At 37.4% G+C, this 22,808-nt stretch overlaps 1 protein-coding gene across 7 annotated transcripts in view; it reads right to left on the reverse strand.

Annotated features, from left to right (window-relative positions):
• SULF2 (sulfatase 2) overlaps nucleotides 1–22,808 on the reverse strand; it is a 165,114-nt gene that overhangs the window by 92,046 nt on the left and 50,260 nt on the right. Inside the window, exon 1 of one of the 7 annotated variants that reach the window (XM_054845148.1) lies at nucleotides 20,525–20,539. The exons of the other annotated variants lie outside the window; for them this stretch is intronic. The gene's annotated coding sequence lies outside the window, so the exon portion shown is untranslated. Of the gene's footprint in view, nucleotides 1–20,524; nucleotides 20,540–22,808 lie in introns of those variants that run through there. 7 annotated transcript variants of the gene reach the window in all.

Here is a 22,808-nt window from a genome sequence, read left to right on the forward strand (position 1 = left end):
GGGTCATCTTTTTCTTGAACAGCTTAAGGAAGAAAGAATTTTATTTCAAAGAAGCATAGAGTAAGTGCCAATGTTTCTTTAGAGAAATGAGCCTGATACTGCATATTTATCAGGCACTCTAGGGATTTCTATGGCAAAAATATGCCAGATATTTTAGAGGAAAGATACTAATCTGTTTATAGTCCTATAAACCACCCTGCTGTGAGCAGGCAGAGTACATATACTGGCATTATGAGGCACCTATGAAGCCCTACATGACAGATTATTGTCAAAACTCTGACTTAGATTGCAAATTCATTTTATATATTGACGATTTCCTTATTTTTTGGTAGATCTATAATGAGGAGTCTTTTTACTTTAAAAGAAAAAAGAAAACACAGCAGAAGCCTTGTTAGGAGGCTTGTTTACGTAGAAAGCCACACAGAAAGCAGATAATTCAACCTATATTTTTTGTCCTGTGGCCTCACACTTACTGTTTGTAATCAAATTAGACGAGAACAAAGGCTGCATCTTTTTATGCATTTCTGTGGGACTTAGCATCCTGAAGCCTTGATTAAAAGATACTCTCTTTTGGCTCTTCTAATAGACAATTCATCATTTAGAAGATAAAATACTACAAAAAAATCTTAACAGCTGTAAGGTGTAATGCACCTGCAAACAAAGAAACCCATTTCAAATGCCCTTTGAAACGTACTGGTATATGTTAGAGTGGAGTCTGATATGCCAGGCTTGCATTTTTGCACATACCTGTCATTTCTAACAGCGTTCACTCCTATCCTAACTGAATCAACTCCTTCATTCCTCATCAATGCACACTGTTGTCTGTGAAGTATCAGGCTATTTTCATGATTTATTTACTTCAAGTCACTTGGTAGTAACTAGAAAGTCAATAGGTGTGTGTTAAAATTATTTTTCTTAATTATTTAAGGCTTCAGAAGATTTAAAAAAATAAATAAAATCTTAACATGAATTAAGCATTCACTAAATAATGCTCAAAGAACAGTCTTTTTAAAAATAAATAAGGGACCTGACAAGCTAACTTTGAGATAACCATCAGAAAAACTAAGATTCCCAGGAACAGTCTGCCCCTCCTGCTACAGGTTTCTACTGTTGCATATTGAGTAAAACGCATTGATATTGGTGCACTGACACTGATAGATAAGAAACAGTGAAGATGTATGGCCACCCTCTTCTAGCCTTTGCTGTTGAAATAACATCCATTGTGTGATTAATGGATGCTGCATTTGTGAAAAGGTGCTGTCATCATTAAGGATTTCTGAAACAATGTCTGTTCCAACATGTTTTTAATGCAGCTGCGGTCAGCACTGAAAGATGTCAACTGAACACGAGAACTCCTGAAGCAGTTCCTGAGAGAGAAATAGTAGTGAAGATGCAGCTGACATTCAACTGCAAAAGGCATCTAGCTTGGAACTGTAACTCTCTTCCCGGTTTTGAAGGTGTGTGCAAATCAGTAAAGCAATACAATGAACTGAAGTTGGCTCATAAAGGGTACACAGAGTGAGACTCTTCTAGTTAGAAGAGACTATCAGTAAATAAAGTGTTAACACCTAGGAGGACAGAACAGCATAAACTGATCAAATGCTGATCCTGCTCTAGAGAGAGGTACATTAATACAAACCCTTGTCAATCAGAAGTTCCAGAAGTCTTATTCCAGATGAACTGTTCAGCAATGTTTAAAGAATGAGAAATTTATTCTCTAACAAATTTTCTGTTAGAACTTTCTCCCTTGTGTATAGCAGTATCTTTCATATAAAACAGAAGTTCAGACTCTTTAGAATGATGCCAGAACTGATCCAGTAACAACTTTGCACACAAACAATGCCAGCACAGACAAATTTTAACTTGCTTTCGAAACCATCACACGTGCCTCATGCTTTTTCCAAGAACATCAGTAGAGGACTTTGAGGAAGGGAATTTGTTTCATACTTTGTAAGAAGTTTCCAGGATGCCCTGTATGCCAACCGCTGAGTGATTTTAATATCTTGCTTGCAGCACTTTTGAGACCATGAGTCATTTTGAGAGGAGTAAAATGAACAGGATACAATTGGCATGGTTACCACATTCATACTTCATAAAGCCAATACCTCCAAATAACCAGTAAGGGTTCTAACATGATGTAGAAACTATTTCACAGTATGCACAGAAAGTACTTGCCCTAAAGAGAGAAAAAGTTGCTATCAAGCAACATTTGTTGCAGACGAACGATGTAATATACTTTATGTGCACACAGAAAAAAAATCAAATTCAACTTTCACATGTAATGATACTCACAATGTTTGGTATAGCTTATCTATGATGACATAAATTGACTTACCAACACTTCGGACAATCATAAGTGTGTTTGTCCAAAGGAACACAAGGAAAACCTATGTCCATGTTTCTAATATGCTTAATTGTAGATGTGCAATTACTCATGACAGAGGTGAACAGGACCCAGTAGTTACCACTACTATTTACCATAGCTGCTAGATAGCAAGACTGACCTCCCTGAAAATGGTGGTTTCATCACAACGCTTCTCAGTGTGAGCAGAGAGAAGCAACACACGATGCTGCCTTTGATAATGAAGGCTGAACTCTCTCTGCAGTTTTAGCTAATACTTCCCTAAACTCCCCTGGGTCTCTCTGAATTCAAATGCACAAAATGGAGTGGATAAAGGTGAAAAACATCTCTTTCCCTTCCAGTGCATCATATCCTATAACAGACACATGCTCCCACAACATGGAACTGCTGGCAGAGATGAGCGCACTGTCCTTTGTGGAGTGTCACAGGCTCTCTCCAGCTGATATCCAGAGTCAGAGGGTTAAAGGCAACCTGTGGCCCTGCATTAAAAACACAGAAATATCAGTAACACAGAGTAAGACTGAGAGTTAAAGGATTAACGTCCTCTAACCAGCTCTTTCTCAACTCTGTAACCAGTGATTCTTATTCAGTGTCTGTGAAACTGTCTGAGAAAGGGCAGTTTGTACAGAATCAGTGTGTGACCTCAGGAAAATAAACCCCATATTTTTCCTGTTTCTCAAACTTAGAAAGTATAATTATTTTTTTAAAATAAAAGTTTTTTAAAAACTATAAATCTTCATTTAGCTATTGCAAGATCCTCAAATGGAATTTGAATAAGAAACATTTTCTTTTAAAATGCTTCAGGGAGAAGATTCTACATTGTAAGGCTTTCCTCACAGCCTTTCCAGAAAGACCAAATAAAGGTTATTGACATGTCTAACAGGGGTATACCCCGTTGTAGCAGTGTGCAGGATTCTCCCTGGCTAGTTTCAGGCAGGAGGTAGTATGCTATTCACCTGAGCCCTGATAAATCAGAGTCACTTTAAAACCATAAGAAATGTTTTCCTATTTATACGTTTAATCCCCTGATGATTCAGCTGCATAGGGGATGAAGAGTTCATATGCCTTTCATTTGATCACAGATTGCCTGAAGCACTCTTTATACAGAGCAAGCCCACTAAGAGAACAGACACATTCCTTTCGCCTGGTCAGACTAAGTCCTCAAAGTGAGGGTGGGTGGAGTGCAAGTCAGACTGTTCTGTTAGATCCCAATGCTGGGTTTCACAAGTGGTCCGAGCATTTGTGAAAAGTGAGATTTGTGGCAGAGCCTAATGCAGAAATCTGAACGATCTGCTGTGAGAAGAAAAGCTACAAAAACTTTCCTCATGATAAGATAGAATCCACTGTCCAATTTTGATGTCACTTGCTTGGCAGCACTGGTCTGCCTTTGCAGGGCCCAACATCACAAGACTTATCTTTGCTTCAGGGAAGTCGTCTTTCTGTGAGAATCTTCACATGCAGGTTAAGCCTCACAGAGTGGAGCTACAGCTGTCAGAAGACTTGAGGAATTCCACATGTGTCCAATTTAAAAGTCAGTATCTTAACAGTGCCCATAGCTCTCTGACTTAGATCGATGTTTTCCCATCTTCTCTGCTGCTGCAGTGAGGCATAGAGGAGATGTACCAAATGGAACAGGGAGCAAGAGCTCTCTAGTCACTCTTCACCTCAGAAGAATAGTAGTTGACACTCATGTAAGTCACTACTCACTAAAATGAATAAAGGTTAAAAGACAAAATGGCTAAGAGAAGCTCAGCTGGCAATTTATTCCACTGTTGAAGGCAGAAAATTTGATGGCCTGAGCATGGGCCATAGTCCCAGAGCCTCTAGCAAGAACACTTGTCCACCTTCTGATTCCACACCCATGAGGCAAGAGCAATGAGATCAAAACATGCATATCCTGCTGTAGTGTTTTTCTGAAATTAGAAATCTTATTTTAATTATTTTTTTTAATAATCTTACATCAAAAGTATTGCTGGTGTTAGTTCACTGACCGAGAAAAGGTCAACCCAAGAATACGTCTGCCAGAATGTATTTGTCCCATTCCAAACTGCAGAAAGACAAGAATAATTAAGATGGATCAAATAAATCTAAACTGTCCACACAGACAGTAAATAAATCCATGTGTTTAGATCCCTTCCCCTAAAACAGCTCCAAAAAGCAGCAAAAGCTAGAAAAAATGAAAAAGAGAATCAGGCATAGAACGAAAGCCAACAAGAAACAACAGGCTGCATGTAATAAAATTTAATACAGAGCAGTTCCCATTCAAATGGACCTAGGAGTTTAATGATGCAGCCTGACTGATCATATCAAACATAAATGAACTGCCCAAGAACATAGATAACACCCTACTCAGCAGAATTAGGAAGCAAATCAGTCACAGCCTTTGTTTGCTCTGTCTTCCTTGTCTTTACTGGTAGAATACAGTTTCTGACAGTGCTTTTGCAAGCTCTTCAAGAAAGCTTCTTTTTATTTCTTGCACCCTAGTTCAGTGAAGAATGTTAGAGAAAAAGGGGTGGATTAACTACTTGACAGTAATTGGGAATCACCTCAGGATACAAGTTCTGTTCTTCCAAGGAAAAAGAGTTAAAATTAAAATAGCTGATTTTAATGGGACTGAACGATCAATACCAGACCCCACAGCAAATTAATAGTATGTGTAATAAATGAAAAGTGATTGCTGCCAGACTGCTGTGAAGTGTCACTGGGCAAGGGATCTAGGGATCCAAGCTGGCTGCAGGCCATTCTGTACCAGTTTCCTGACCTCACTGTGAAAGTGAATTAAATCTCAGAACTATGACATGAAATTAAATGTATAGCATCTCTCAAGTTCCACAGAGAGGACATGAATCCTCCAGAAGAGATCTGTATAAGTGGATTCCATATATTTATGGAAGACATACATATGTATAAGTGGACTCCATATAAGTACTTGGGGTGAGAAGAGTACAAAAAAGTAATAGATTGGAGTAGGAATTTCTCTGAAGAGCTAATAGGTCATGGAAAACAAAGAGTGAAAAGATCTCAAAGTTAAAGGTTTTTTTTATAGGGAAGAAGCAAGGAAGCACATGCAAGAGACATGATGGTGATAATGAAACACAGATTAGTGATGATGCATCCCATTAAAAAACAAACAAACCAAACACAGGATGAATTTAACCATCTAGAGTGTAACTGTGTGAGAAGTTGGTACTGGAGACTAAGATAATGATGAGTTCATGAATTCAAAATAGTTGAAGTTACCCAAGACTTCTCATACTAAAGACAGAACAAGTCCTAACACCAAGTTTTAGTTTATTCAAAGGTAAAAGAAAAAACCAGAAGCTTTACCACTGCTCTGTTCTTCCTACTGAATGAAAAGCCTTTAAAGGTCTTCAGTTTGCCAGAAGAGACTTCTTCACAGAAAGGAATGGCTGCAGCCCCACATCTATGGGGATGCTGCTCTGTGCTGCACCACACAGTCCTTAGGGACTTCCTGCTATTATGTCTGCCCCAGGAAAAGATTTCTATGCTTCCCTGAGCTTGTTCACATCCACACGCTTCTAGCAATACAGACATACTTCAGTATATAGGCATGACTTGAAGATACCTTAGACATTATTCTTTGCCAGGCTGCAAATTTAAAACTCTTAAAATATAGGATTTCAACTGAAATCCATAGCACTGTTTCCAGCAGGAGCTGGGTTGCCCTGAAAGGTTTTCTTCTCAGATATGGACTACCTCTAACTCTGAGAGGCTACAGCTACAAACAACCAACAAACCTTTTCTAATTGTGTAATACTGACACATTCTCCATTTCTATATATTTTCCTCTTCTTTGGTGAGCAAGGTAGGGAAAACTGTTCTGTTTCTAGCTAGTCTTCTCCTTCATCAACAGCCAAGTGAAGAATTAACTTATAAACACTAGGCTTTGTTGAGCATCTATCATTAAATTTTTCCCATTATCTCATAGAAGCTTTAACCTTTACATTATCTTCTTTGCCTTATATCCTTGAAAAGTTTCTCTTTTCACTCTTTAAGCAATATTCCCTTTTTCCCTTGTTTTAGTAAGTATAGTTACCATTTCAATCCCATTCTACAAAACTAATCTATGTCAGTCATTTGGTACCATTTAAACATTTGATTTGAATATTGGCATCCTTGTACACACATTCATAGTAATTGATACTGGCTATTGTTTCTTCTCTGCCAAACAGTCTTAACAACTTTAAACTGTACAAGGAGCACCAATTTTAACTACAAAGTTTACATACTGATTTCCTTATGCGGCATGTATTTTTTGATACTACAGAATAACTGGACCACAACAGGCAATGATGAGGAGGTAAGATTTCTTTCACCGCATTTTAAACTGGCTGCAGCAGATGCCTTTTTCAGTCCTTGGAAGATTGATGATTCCATTATTTGTAGTACTCAGCAATAAATCTCTGAGTTTAGGCTAAAGTGAGCACTTTTCCCTACTTTGTGTCTTCCATTACACTGTTATTCATCATGTTTAATCATTCATTTACCTCTGACTGCTACTGCACTTGGGGAGGACTGGCACATTATTGATTTTTGACTTTTACCCTTTAGAAGCTGGGTAAAGGGCTTTGCGACTGCTTAATCAAAAGTGACATGACCAGGGCAGGGGAGCTGCAGACCTTGGGAAATAGCAGCTAAACAACATGCCAAGTTATGATGAAATGAAATTAAGAATCAACAAAGAAAGCAAATTATAATAAACTGAAAATTATAGTGGATACCCCCAGGAGACCACAGAGTACAAAGCACTCCTCTGCCTAGCAAAACATATTTCTGGGAAAGAGAAGACTAAGATTAACCAGGAAGATTTACAACTTCAAATTCCCACAAAAAGAAAAATGCAAAGCCATTTTCTGTTACAGAACTATCAGATAATGTAATTTGGCTGAAGCATATTCTCAGTTGCTTACAAAACTTTTTCCTCAGAGTCACTTCAGCACCCCAATAGCAAGCATGCAACAAGAATAACACACTATGTAATATTTTGGTAGCTGGTTTATTTTCTGCTTACCAGAAAACTAAGATTTTTAAGAAAAAGAACTCCACTCATACCTTGAAAAAAAAGTGCAGATAAACCCTTAGCTTCTGCTACATTATCTAGCAAATTATGCAATAAACAATAGATATAAGTACAGTTATTGACTCCATATCAATAGCATGGTAATGCTGGTTTCATATTTTAGAAAAGAGGTAAAAAAAAATTTAGAAATGCATAAGATAGCTTCTTGTATAACCCAGTTATATGTATGTTCTCTCTTTAGAAAGGAGGAACTGAAAGTGAGGGGACTTGTAGACATACAAATGAAAGTCAAGCTCCTATTGCTCTTTCCTTGAATCCTCAGCCTCTTTTTTTTTTTTTTTTTGGTGGCCCTTGATATCATCATCCTGTTTGTCCTACGCTGTGCCACCCCAATTCCACTAACCTTAGTGTAGAATATCATGCCTTATTATACTCATGTGGTTTTTTTAAAAAAATATATATATTGATTACAATTTTGCCCACCTGTTTTATAGTCAGAAGAAAAATGGTAAATCAAATTAAAAAATTAAAGTAGCAAGTATCTCTTGAACTAGTTATCTCACAATTTTACCTTCTCCTGTTCTGGATTCTACAAATTATCTCAGCAAAGGTATTAAAAGAAACCTCTGCTTGTTACATAGTCACGGTAAGATAAATAAGCACAGGTCTGTTCATAATAAAGTAAAGCCTTTGACACCGTTTCCCACAACATTCTCCTGGAGAAACTGGCTACTCATGGCTTGGATGGGCATACTCTTCACTGGGTAAAAAACTGGCTGGATGGCCAGGCCCAAGGGTTGTGGTGAATGGAGTGAAATCCAATTGGCAGCCAGTCACAAGTGGTGTTCCCCAGGGCTCAGTGCTGGGGCCAGTTCTGTTCTGGAGCATGTCCGTAGAAGGGCAATGAAGCTGGTGGAGGGTCTGGAGAACAAGTCTTGCAAGGAGTGGCTGAGGGAACTGGGGTTGTTTAGCCTGGAGAAGAGGCTGAAGGGAGACCCGATTGCTCTCTACAACTACCTGAAAGGAGGTTGTAGTGAGGTGGGAGTCGGTCTCTTCTCCCAAGTAACAAGTGATAGGACAAGACGAAATGGTCTCAAGTTGCGCCAGAGGAGGTTTAGACTGGATATTAGGAAAAATTTCTTCACAGAAAGGGTTGTCAAGCATTGGAACAGGCTACCCAGGGAGGCTGAGTCATCATTCCTGGAGGTATTTGTGTAGATGTGGTGCTTTGGGACATGGTGGTGGTGGACTTGGCAGTGCTAGGTTAGCAGTTGGACTTGATGATCTTAATAGGGCTTTTCCAACCTAAATGATTTTATGATTCGATAATAATGGTCCAGTAATGCAAGTCATGCTGGCCTCTCCTGTTAATGTTAAAGCAACCTGCTCACATTGTTGCTCTTGTCATCTACTAATTCCCATGTAAGTGTATGTCACCTGTATTAACTTCACATTTCACAGTAAGATCCCAACGGATTATGCTGCATTTCAGATCTCCACAGCCATGTAAATACAATCCCATTCTGTAACCTTCATCACAGACAATGCAGACCTGCTGTGAAAAAGAAGCTATCACAACAAGTAAGTCTGAGTCAATTCCTTACTTTACAGATCTTGGCTCAAATGAGATACATGAACGCAACTAAGAGAAGTTCTTGAACATGGTTACTCATGCTCATAGCTCTTCTCGGAGCTGTAGCACATACATTACCTGCAACAAGAGTTATCTAAACCTTATTGCACATAGCGGTATCCATGCTCTTTTTCTGAGCCACAGTTTCCAAATTACTTCAACTCAAAAGAATGGATTTAGATACTTAAATATTTTTCCTCCTGTGGTAAGCTTTTGAATCTTTGACAACATGAACTAAGAGGTACCATTGCCCATACAAAACATAACAGCAAGATGACCACCATAACATGAATGAGAAAAATTAAGTATTTTGGAAGTTGAATAATTTTATTAATAATTAAGGGACTTTTTGTTAAGAGTCAAAGCAGAGTTCAAAATAAATTTTCCACTAATACCAACTTCCTCCTGTTGGCTTGGGGTATTAATGGACCAAATTTCAGAAATGCTGAGCATTCCAGCGAACATAATCGACTATGGTTAGTCTGCAGGAAGTAGTTCAGGTCACATGCCAGTGACCACTCTAGTATCTCCAACTGGTGATTAAAATAAAATATTTTTACAAAAGCCACTACAAACTCTCTAGTATAACTTTGTCATGTGAAATGGGAATACGCAAGGTGTATCATCCACAGCATGACTTTAGTTTAGCTCAAAGAATTCAGGAAAAGTAGTTCTGGTGTGAAAGGTGGTACTATTGCAGGGAACTATTGCTCCCTGGCTATGTTAATTGAATGGAGGCCATAGATAAAGTGTCTATGAAAGTGAAGTTGATCATTTAAAATGTGATAAATGACACAAGAAGCTCAAGAAAGGAAAATCAATAATGATGAATCTTTAAATACAGCATATATAAGCCTGCTTATGTGCAAACAGCGTGATGTAACTAACTTGGCCAGATTTTCATGTATCTGGCAAAAGATAGTCTCAAGAAGAGAAGGTCCTTCGGAAGAAATTGAATACCAAGTATTTCAAGACTGTACTATATACACAAATTACTAGTAGATTTCCAAAGCTTGTCCAGTTTTTTATATATATATATCTATCTACAAGTTCTCTGCATTGTCAGTTTCTCACAATCTGTTACGTTAACACATAACTTCATAATATAGGAAAATAAAATTACAGTGTTGCTAATCCACAAACACGGATAAAATTTACAAGCTTTTATATCAAAACCCTTTCAAAAAGGAAAGTAAAAATATAGAGTGAAAGCAATGAAATTTAGGAAATACTATTGTTCCTACACTGTAATTCATGTATAGCACACTCACTTTAATTGTATGATTGAAAAAATATTTTCACAAATAGAGAGTACAAAAAGACAGTACAAGATATGTATTTTTGATGGTGTTTAGTGTCTTGGCAGATCAGAAGAACAATTGGCAGAAAGGCCTTCTGAACTCCCCCTTTGCTGGGATAGATCATGTCCAGTCACTCTAAGGACAGCATGTGCAAAACTAATTGGTCAGAAAGTAACGAGAAGAGAAAAATGAAGTTCAGAAACAGTCAGGATTTGGTTTTTGGTGTTGTTTCATGCCACCCCCCACCCCCCCGAGAGCTGCCAGACATACAAATGAAACTACTGATCATATAATCAAATTTTTTGTTAGTTTTCATGATTTGAGCAAGACTATTACATCAGAAAGACCACTCCCACAACCTCCTCAAGTCAAACTGAGTCCTGTGAAAACAATTTTTAACACTCTTAGGGAAAAAAAAAAAAAGGAAAAAAGGAAAAGACCTTTTCTCTTTTCTGCTAGAAATCAATTCTATAGCCATCACCCAAAATTCAACACTGTGAAAATGCCAGAAAAAGTCCAAAGAGACCTTAACGTATTGCAAAGCTCTTACAAGCTCAGGCAGAGTGAGCAGGGTAATTATAGGAGATGTTACCTGTTCCTTCTGTAGCAAGAATGTGCGTTCTATATCCTGTGATCTGTCATCAAGAGACCTTAAGACAGCATTTTATAATTGTTATCAGAATCGCGCTTTCAAAGAACTTTAAAAAGATGTTTCATTTATAGTACAAAGACTTTATCTGATATCTCTTTCCTCCTAAGTATTATCATTATTTACAGCAATTCTGAGCAGTAGGGCCTCCTGTTTACTCAAATGGAAACATATGGTGCTATATATCTGCGATAAGCAACCACTCTGTCAGGCATCACCAAAGCTCAGTATCACCTTCCAACCTTACTTCAATCAAGTCATTTCATGAGCTCTCTTAATGTGTTCGGATAGACTAGCTCATAGTAATGCTGGGACCAACTGCAATGCAGGAGTTTTGAGGAGGAAAGTAAAAACTGGCTCCACAGCTGTATGCAAACTGATCAAAAGGATACTGCTCACCAAATACTGACTGAGAAAAAGCAAAGTTCTGTATAATTTTTCATTATTCCTCCCCCACCCCCAGTTAAAAAAAGAATTTAAATAATATAAATGTTTCTCGCTAATCACTGTAGCACATTTCTAACATTTCTATATTTCATTTTTAAAATAAAAACGTCTTCATCTAAATAATCCTATCAATTCACATTCTGCATGATTTTCAGTTTCCTATTAACAGAGGAAAAACCAGCTCTGGAAGCAGACTGAGCCAATGCTTACAACAGTGACTTTTCTGATACTATGTGGCAAAGATACTATTTCATTGCAATCAGATGATGTGGTGTACACTACACTGCAATAAAATAACACAATTATTTCCCTATTATATTTAATAATTTGAGTAAGGCAAAGCAAAATGCTCAGTGCTCACACCAATCAGCAGCAGTAAATGTCAGCAAAACTAGTTTAATCTGGACTGCTATTTTGTGTAAAAACGTTGGTTTTAAATATGCAAATAGTTTGGTTGGTTCTTAAGCAATTTAATTTAATGTTGCATTGCAGATAATTTTTTTAATTTAATTTTATGTTGCATTGCAGAAAATCAGAGCCAAAGGAGCAGGGTGGAACATAGTTGAGATGGTAGGCAGGTATTTCCTTTTTGAAAGAGCGAATTTATTTTTTCAGTAAGGCTGGACCGCTGCTATCCCAGTGACATATAGGATGGACATATGTGACTCATCAGATGCCAATCAGGACCCTCATCCATGCAAAGCCGTCAGTAGCCTACTGAGCACAGCCAAGGTTTCTGACACTTGCTTTGCAATTACACCTTCATAACTTGGCTCAGAGGACAGAAACTGCCCAGTATTCATACTGCTGAAAACATTGGCAAGCATCAATTCCACATAGCACTAGTCGCCTTTGTGATCCCAGAAAATCCCTAGATTTTCCCAAATTGGCTCACTACTGCCTACTTGAAGGAAAGGTGGTAAACTCAGCAATATGTTTCTTTAAATACACAAAAGCAGTTAGATTTATGGTCTGTTGCTTACTGTCCTATGGCAAATAACCTGTCACCACCACTTCTTTACATCATTATCCTACATTGCCAATCTCTACACAGTGGCTGAACACACAAATAGTGCTTCACTCAGCCGCTAGAATTGATATACACCAGAAAAACTCTCTTCAGAATTGTCTGACTTAATTCTTTGTTTCCGTGTTATCTCCTTAACTTCTTTCATTTGACGTCAAACATAGTTTGAACACAAAAGCCAAACCTATTTGCCTATATGACTTAAAATGAATATTCACCATTCTGGTTCAGTTCTAATGATTGACATGATTATAGCTCCCAGCAATGAGTTCCCCACACAGCCTAAAAGTCTGAAAAGAGCAGCAGCAAAATTAATGGAAGCCAGGAATAGAATAATGGAAGCTTGTTAGTTACTTAGACCCCAGAGACCTTGAATTCCACAGTTCCTGGTTGGCATCGTGCATTGAATCATAGAAACATCCAGAGAGAACAAAACCGATGATGAAGTACACTGCATCATATGATACCTGCTCTGACTACTAAGCAGTTAATTCAAACCAGTGCAGAGTTTTGAGGATGTAACACATAAGCAAAGTATCTAAAGCCAAAATAATAAAGTACTGGATATAATAAAGCAGACACATTTCAGTGTGAAAGTGCTAAATCATTATACTTGGAACAAGTAAACTCTTCTACTACACTGAACACAGAGATAACCTCAGAGATGGCAGGAGAAAGGCTGTCTTACATGACAGTTTTTAACCATTGCTCGAAGACTAAATAGCAAGAGTTATGGCATATCTAGTTTTCGGTGCCCAGAAGGATACTAACTGGTCAAAAACATTTTTTTAAGCAGACAGGTACATATCTAATACAGGCAGAGAGTCCTCTAACTTACTAATGGAGCAACTGAAGTGTGGGTGGCTGATCTTAGAGAAGATGTAGCTGTAAATTTGTATTGCTTTCTCAGTGGCTATACGTACATGCTTTTCTTGAGTCCAGTTGCATGCTGATGCAGACTCTGGCATGCAGCTTGGAAAAAGAAAAAAGAAAGCTCATTTTGGCAACAGGAGGCCTTCCTGAAAGCATAGTAACTGAACTCTGACACTACTCAGCTTCTCTGAATCAACAGAGACCATTCAATTCGGCATCTGCACAGCAAAGCTAATCACATTCAGTGTTTAAACTTTGGGGTAGACAGTGAGATGAATTAGAAATCTGAGTTCTTAGCAAGTAGAATAGGAAAGCATTGATAAGTTTTAAAAAGCCAAAACTTTCCAAGGATCCCTTGGATGAGAAAAAATTGGGATGTTTACTTTCGAGTTTTAACTCTCTGCCCAGTAGACATACATTCTTCTATTAGTTGTCAAAACAAATACATTGCTGTCCTAACATCTCCTGTATTTAAAGTTTACTTTGCTTTGTGAATCAATTATTAAAACTTCTCTCTCATGAAAGACACTTCTTTTTCAGCATTTATTCCTCATTTATAGCACTATAGATGAACTATTTTATAAAACAAGCAGTATTTCCAACGAGGCAAATTAGCTGAGATAGGTAAATCACTGAAAGTCACTGACAAGAAGGTTTATGAATAATTAAGTAGCTGATATACAGCTGCATTACCATGAGCCTCTTATTCGGATTCCTATATTTCTCAGCATGACACAGGCAAGACTTTGTTTCTGTAGTATAAAGAGACTCTTAATTAAATCTTCATTCTTTAGTGTGCCAAGATTTAACCTTCTTTATGTGAGCTCAGATTATTATATTTTATGCTGAAAAATGTTAATTTTCTGTTTAAATTCACCAGATTGCTGACGGGATTTCCTTACAATTCTTTGTTGTTTCCAACTTCTTTAAAGTGCTACACATCCTTTAGGTAGAAATTAATTGCACTACTCCAGTCTTCACAGTAGTCATCTGAATATTATCATTCTCGAAAAAATTCCTTTTTAACATATTGTATGTTGGAATGATTGTAATCCACAGTCATAAAATTCCACATAATTGCCCGTGTCTTAATGACCTCAGGCTTTGAATACAATCATTGGTCTTTGCACACTGCCTGTCACTTTTAGTGCTTGAGTATTGACATGGTCTCTCTTTCAGGTTCTTTGCAGCCCTTTAATGACTATGCCAATTAATAATGCATCATTCTCTCTCCTCTAGCTAATTTTAATTGCTGTAATTTATGTCCCTAGACAATTTCTGCACTACAGATGTAATCTATACCACCGTGACTGAGTTAGAAGATCACACTTTCAAGGTCTCTAGCAGATAAACAACACAATTTCAAGTTCATAGACATCATCTACAATTGACATCGATTACTGTTCAAGGAAACAAGTCATGACATTACAGGTAACAAACAGCTCATTTTTATGTTCTGGAGCAGAGTAGACTTCACCAGCAGGGCTTTGACAATTAACTACAGCTTCACAGACAGTGCTTTATGGAGATACTCTGATACTTTGAAAGGGAAAAATCCACGTCAAATTAGCAAAGATAGAGGTTCTGCAGTTCTTCAACAGGGTGGAGGCCTGTACTGCTACACAGATGTTCTCAGAAATATATGAATAACACCTTTGAGGTGAGTATTGTGGCATAGAAACTCTAGTTCCTCGCCTACAGCCTGAGACAATGCATCAGATGAACTTCAGCTTTAATTAAAATATGTTTGCAAAGCTCACGGGTACAAATAAAATCATGCAGGAAAAAAAATGTTGATAACTAAGCTCTACTCAGCTCCACAGACAGCCCAAAATGAAGGGTATAACTGTTAATTGTGTTTGTCCCATGTTAGATTATTTACTTCATCCCCTTGCCAGTATCAGTGATGCTTCACAAATCATGTTCTAGTGTTTCAGTTAGTTATAACTTACTTTGATCCACAGCCCTGTAAGTTCAGTCCCTCTGTTTTTATTGCCATCTCTTATTACCTTCAATTCACCTCGTCAAAACCATAAAGCTCCTTGTGACAGTTGCTTCCACGGCTCTTCCAAAGCCAAATATCTTTCTGGCCCAGCACATCACACCCTAGTCTCCCTAACAGTCCTTCTCAAGCACGCTGGCGTGTTCATCTCTGTCCAAAGGACACAGAAGCATTAAGACAGCCTACAACCTGTATCTAGATGCATCTAACTATGCACAGTATAGTCCACTCAATTTATCTGCTGCTGTACTAGAATGTTTTCTATTCTCAGTGAGTCAAAAACTCATTAAAAATATAATGCAAGTGTCAGTTTTGGACAAGATCATATTAATCCCTTTCCAAAGATGAAAAGTTCAACACAAACAAGGTTAGAAAACCATGAAAAGAATGTCAAATGGCTAACCTGCCTGCTATCTCAGTTGCAAACTGTTTACATGGGGTATAACACATTTGGAGTTCACCAAAACATAACGCTATTGCAGATTACTTGAAGACTATTCAACCCTGCCTGGGTTCAGTGTTGGAACTGAATGGGACTAGAGATCCAGGACGTAATTTGGTATTTGTGTTATTGATATAAGTACTATATTTCACAGGGTACAAAAACATTAAAATGATCGCCCTCAAGCACAGCAATAACCATAATTCTTACACAACAAATACACACCCTTTTAAACAAATAAATTTACTTGTACAAGTGTCACAGTGTAATTTGTCCCAGTCATCTTTAATTGATCCTTTCTCTTTAAACAGTGTTGTTTTTAATATACGAGATCACTAACCGAAAGATAGAATGAAAAGCAAAACTTATTGTGGCTTGCAATGCATCTATCATCATTCAACTTCCAAGTGCCTACTAATGAATCTTTGAAATAGTATACATCTTTAACTAGTCTCTAGTGAACTATATTCTTATATACTATCCTCAGAACTCATCTAAAATGCTCCATAAATTTACTGGCACAAAGCCAACATGTCACATTTCTTTAACCTGCTTCCTTTCTTCTGTTAGAACTGAGGCACTCATTTGCTGTTAATTACTTCTAACAGCCAGAAAGGTGAAAGGGCAATAGAAACAGACAGGTAGGGCAGAATAGAATTTGGGATCCGTTAACTGCACCTGCATATCTCCCTCTGGAACTTGAAAGTAAACCCAGAAGCCTTCCATGAAGGCTGAAGCCCTCTTTCTGTGGGCAAAAAGCTATTTAGGTTGCTAGCAAGACACACCTCAGTGCTTTCACACAGCTGGCTCATATGCAGAGGTAACAAGCTGTTACTACGGCACTTAGTACACTCATCGAGTAGTACGCAATGGTATGAACCTGAAGGTTCCCATCACTCTTATGACAGACTGGCCTGCAGTAGTCTTCTGCATGACAGCAAAAGCAAACCAAACAAGCCCAAAACATCCTAAGTAGTAACAAAACAACCCTCCACCACAAAAAGCATGTTTAGCTGTAAATGACTACACTAACTTCTAATGACTTCTGTTGAAAGTCTGAGAAATTACTTAAAGCAAGGCTTTTCCACAGCTGATAGTCAGGACTGGTGGCCATTGTAATCTAAGCTATCTCAGAAGCATTGTACACACTAAACTGCAAATGAAGCCAAAGGTGTGCTTATGACAATTACGCTGTAAAATACTATAAAAATGCAAAGTCATCTAGATAAATCAATCCCCCATCACAAAATTTTAATCTAAATTGTGTCACACCTATCTTCCCTTTGTCTGAAATGGTGGCAGTAATGATACCGGATTTGAAATTACTCTAATAATCACAAAGTATTTAGATATTGTGTTGATAGTCACTGTAAAAGAACCAAAGTAGTTAATAATTCTGCATTCAGGTTCACTATTGTATAGTATCTGATAAGCCAGACATCAGGACAGTAAAAAGAAAGCGCTGCAGTTATCTGATGCATAAGCTCCATCTGTCCTGCATATTGAATGAGCGAAAACAAAACACAAACCTTTACGACATGGTCACATATAACGATAATATACTTGTGCAAGGGACCAAACTAAAAGAACACTTGAGCACTCAACTTTACAAGCATAAAATTAACTTTAAAAGGGAGTGGGTGCATGGTTAAGTATTTAACTACAGCAGAACCTCAGCTGTTAAAACCGTTGTGACGCTCATTCACAATCAGTTCAAATTCAAAATGGCAGCTCTCACAAAGACATTCATATCTCTTCCATCAACTTCTCTTCAATGACAATCAGTTTTCACTCTCCCACCCCTTTCAGCTTAATTTTCCAGTGAGCAGAGACAAAGTTGCAGCTTTTGAGGACCATACACTGTGCTGTAACACAGTCAAGGAGCATACACAAGTATAATGAAATGGAATCTGTGCATGCAAGAGCAGCACATTTCTCCATGAGTAACTCTCAACATTATTGGCTGCAGAAAAGTCAAGGATGGGAGCCAAATGTACCACTGTTTTCCATTAAAACTCCCTGTTAAAAAGGGAGATAAAGCCAGATTCCTAGGACAGTGAAGGAAATCATCATAATAAAGATGTAATTCTACTGAAAGCCACACACAATAGCAAGGTCAGCAGAGTGGTGTCTTTGTATGATTTAGAATTAAGCTTATAAGAGGTTTCTCTAGTAGCTCATATGTGAACTGCTAAGCAATTTGTTCTTCCTCTCTCGCTGTATCATACTAGGAACAGTAATAAGTATGTCAACCAAAATGCCTAATGCTGCTTTATATAAGGAAAAAAGCTCAAACGTAAAAAGACCCTTAAATCTGCTTTGTTGTATTTCTTTAACTTCTGAAGAATTGAGCATAGCCTCTACATTACTGCCAAAAGCCTGAACTGTAGCAAACCTAAATTCTACATGCTCCAAATTCCGAAGATTGGAACAGCTATAAAGAAGTTTGCAGCCACTACAACTAGCAGCTGCTGCTGTTGTAAATAATTTTGTTTTAATTAGAGAGCTTTTTTAGTGTTTCTCATTATCCATATACTTAAGTACAATCAGGCTCAAAGGCTGTGCAATTAATTCCTTGGTCTACAACATAACAACTCAAGCTGTACAAAATATTCACAGTGAAATCTAAAAGTCTTGAAAGGTAAAGTTTGCTCATCTTTATTCCACGTCTTGCAGTTGCTCAATTTTTTAGGATCACATGACAGGGTTTGTTAAGAAATATTAAACAAACAAAAAACATTCACACAAATCCAACCGCCAACACACTCCACAACTGTTTGTATTGAATACTTGGTAAGACATTTGTTATTTATAAAATGACGTTAGAGACACTCTGCAATAGATTAATAAGGATGCATTGCTAACACCACACATTCAGTTGAAACAAAATTATAGAATCTTGAATCTGACACTAAATCCAAATTAATCAATATTTTAAGTAATTTCTCAGTCATACCCTAAACGGAAGCATAATTTGAAACTTTCTATGCCGAAAGTCCTCTGTACAAGGGGTAAAGACTCATACAATCGCAACAATTGAGGAATAAAACCCTACCTCACATTCAAGAAGGTCCAAATTCCCTAATATTAATGACTGTCTGCATTTCAATTTGGCCATATTTTGTCCTTTATCAATATATGTTACTATGAAATGAAACATATTTTTAAGAAAAATTAATAATTATCAGAATAATTTTGTGAGTACAAGCCAAAACCTCTTTGGGTTTGTTGGAAAGAAGGGACAAAAAAACCATACTGAGCAGTTCACCTAGTCACTTCTTAACCAGAAAGCTTCCTCTCCCCCTTCTATGAGGACTATCATTCACAGAACACTTCCAGACATGAGAAAAATGAGCGGTCAAATCTTCAGACTGGCAACAGTTACTTCCAACCACTGGTGATTACTCTCCTACCTCCTTACGTGCATTTACCCTGCACCATGTTCTTTTACATTAGCATCGCAGGAAAGCACTAGTCCTTGCTTGAAACTAATTGCAAAACAACAGCACGAAGGGTGGAAAGAGAGGGCAAAGGGTAGAAAGAGAAAACATACCAAACTGAATTTTGGAGTATTCAGAAAGCAATGAGAAGGGACTGACAAAGGCAAAAGAGATCTTCTCAAAATGCAAGAGAGAGAAATCGAGCAGCACAGAAGAGAGAGAATATGAACAGCTTGTCTAAACAGAAACATCAGAGGTAATTAGCAAAAAAGCAGCACAGATGTTTGCTTCCCCGCTCCAATAAAAGGTAAATGAACTGATCTTTAAATAGGACATGCTTTAAAGATTCCAACCTGGCCAGGAACTCAGCTATAGTATTAATTACACTAATCTGTCATCTGAATTTATTGTGAAGACCAGCATTTAGGACCAATGTACTGCAACAATCTTATTCATAATAGTCATTCTTGCAACATCTTTCCATGAGTTGGATGTCTAACAGCAAGACTAACTCCCAGAGTGAGGTACGCAAGAAGAAAAGCATTAGCACAAACAACGAAGCCCAGAGAAGAGAAAGATGGACTATATTTCCATTACATTGTGCAAGTACATACTGCCAGACTCTCGCTGCCTTGGTTTCAGATTTGGACCATGGGTCTTAAACTGATGAGGGACAGATAATCATCTGAAAGTACATGAAAAAGGTTCAGTATTCCATGTAGAATACTGGACACAGTATAGACCTTCTCCAATATAAGGCAAATGTGACATGGTTAAAAAATTGTATCTTAGCAACTTAGAGCCTTGTAACCTCAAACTTGATAGCTTCAGAGAGTCCAGAGAGTATTTCAGTACTACTTGATTGAGAAGCCACAGTATCAATGAACTATACTCAGAATCTTAAATCCCTCCTGCCCACATCAGATCATCAATTGTCAGAAATCTATACATCTAGTAAGCTTAATACAACTACACTGGTATACAATAATGCTTACTTTTCTCAAGTTTTCTCAGAAAAGCAGCACTTTCTGTAAAGATCAACCATCAGAAGAATACTTGACAATTTTTCAACTGTCAGGAAAATACCTGTTTTCAATTATTTGACAAAAGAGCTTTCCTGGAAATTGAAAAGAACATTATTTTCTGCATACAAAAAGGGAACTTTAAGCTCTATTCCTCAGACAAAACTACTCATCAGTAAATAAACTTTGAATACGTCTACAAATCTCCTCATGGAATATATGAGTGAATTTTAAGTGCCACAGAGACTAGGCAATTAACATAGTACAAGACAGTTTTATACTCACAAGGTCAGCAATTGGTCTTCTATAGAGGAACACTGAGGCAAGTAATCAAGCTTTCCAGTATTACCAGCTGTAAAATATTACCATGAACAAATTGGTGATTCACTAGTGTGCACATTTTTGCTTTTATTTACACATATAACTAAAACAGTCCACTCATTAAAATTAGACTTTAGTAACACATGGCAAATACCTTAATCTGATATTTCCTCCAAAGAGACAGCATAACAACATTGCTATATTCCCCCTTCTAAGGTAACTGACTTATTCAGGACATGAAAAACTGCACCCATTAAGCTACTAACAGCACTTTGTACAACACCTGTGGGAATGGCTTCCATGCAACCACTAACTTCATTAAGTAAATACTGATATGACTGATTTCTTTAGACGAAGAAGCATCAGGCAAAGATGAGAACATCAGCACCACAGAAACTACACCATTTTGCAAAACTATCCAGCAGTCTTATTTCCCTGTTGTAGAATTAGTTTTAGAAAATATTGCTCATAACTTTGGCCTCTCAGGCATCCTTTTCTCCTTCAAAACACCAAAGTGGTGTTTGGGTTTTTCTTCCCCTGGTATATGGTACTAGCTAGTTTCCTGCTACACCTTCCACATACAGTTGTCCTACTAGCATTAAACAAGGACTGATATACGACTCTGCTCACTTCCAAGTTCTATCACTGATGCTGAATGGGCATTATATTTAGTAATGATAGTACACTTAGGGATTCCAAAAAGAATTCAAATCTTGCTGAACTCGTTATTACTAATACAAGTGGAGAAACAGACAAAGATTCTTTGCCAGGACAGTCTGCAGTCTCTGTCGGGCACGTTGCAGGCTGTGACTCTGACACATGTCAACAGCACAATTTAAGTCAAGAAGTCTGCTCCTAACACATTTCATATTCCTTATGACTCTTTTTCATATTAGGATAACCTCCAGATCTGGTACGTAGGTAGACTTTTCAATCTCTAGCGTTATAGTCAAAAACACAGGGAGTTATTTCTGATTATACTAGCTACAGCATTGCATGCATAAACCTGAGGAAAGCCACTATAGGCCCCAGTAGGGCACTGCAGTATCAATGCTGCCAGTGAGCAAATGTACCTGTAACACAGACACTGCCATTTTAGCAAATTCTCAGACAGCCTAATTTTCAGAAGTGCTGAAGTCTCAAACCTGCACATAGGGGAAGCAGAGCTATAAATAGTTAGCACAACCGAAAACCCTAGATCGTTAAAAACCTGTTCAAAGAAGCAACTGTGATTCGTATTATTCATCTGCTGTGGTTTAGCTTTTAAACTAAGTCATCGTAAGAATAGGTTAATTATGTGCAGAGGAAGATTTCAATTTTTTTAATAACAAGTACTAAGAAAAGTTTAAAAAGTTACCATTTGGTCAATATTATTAATTTGCACACCAGAAGCAACAGTTTAATGTCAGACAAAACATGCTGCTTGAAGTGAAAGAAGGCTTAAAAATTGGCACCATGTTAAGAAAACAATGCGTTACAAAAGTAGTTTACTATGATATAAATCAGCTATTGAGGTGTCTTGAAGTTTGCATCATAAACTTAGGACTCTCTATATAAGTCACTTCATATAAATAATTTTTTTAAACAAAGTTGACTACATATAAATCACTTAATTGTAGTCACTCCAGCATCTATCACAGTAGACATGAAATGTGAGCATTGTTTTCTCCTGAAAAAGAGGTGCAACTACAGACAGTAAACAATTATTTAACTACTTTCTCTAGTAGAAAGTGACACCTTGCACTTGAGTATATTATGCATTTTTAGGGAGCATCAAGATCACTTTCAGAAAGAATATTGAAAGCTTTTGCCATAAAAAATGGAAATATTTTCAGATACATATTGTCTTATTTTATAAAGATTATAAGTTCTCCTTTAAGCTCCTGGCTAGTGCAAATCTTTCAATATCTTATAAGAAATATTGGAACCAAGCCATAGTAACCTCTTCACACTTGAGGCTGTTCATGGATCCTATTTCACGGCTCGTTCAAAAGGAAGATTAGAAGGACTTTTTCCATTTCTTATATTAAATGGTTTAATTCACAAGGGATTCATGTCAACATAAGTATCCAAAAATAGCATGCTTCATATTTTTTCATCCTGAGTAAGCCATGTTGCACCTGCAGTCACCCACCACTGCTCTGTGTTTCAAAGGATAAACCCTACAAATAGGGAACTACTCAGCCTGAGTCTTTAAACTCAGCTCCTGTTTTCTAATAAAATAAGAAATACATGATTAACTCATTTT

Source organism: Grus americana, chromosome 17 (genome assembly GCF_028858705.1).
Source record: "Grus americana isolate bGruAme1 chromosome 17, bGruAme1.mat, whole genome shotgun sequence".
Lineage (NCBI taxonomy): Eukaryota > Metazoa > Chordata > Aves > Gruiformes > Gruidae > Grus > Grus americana.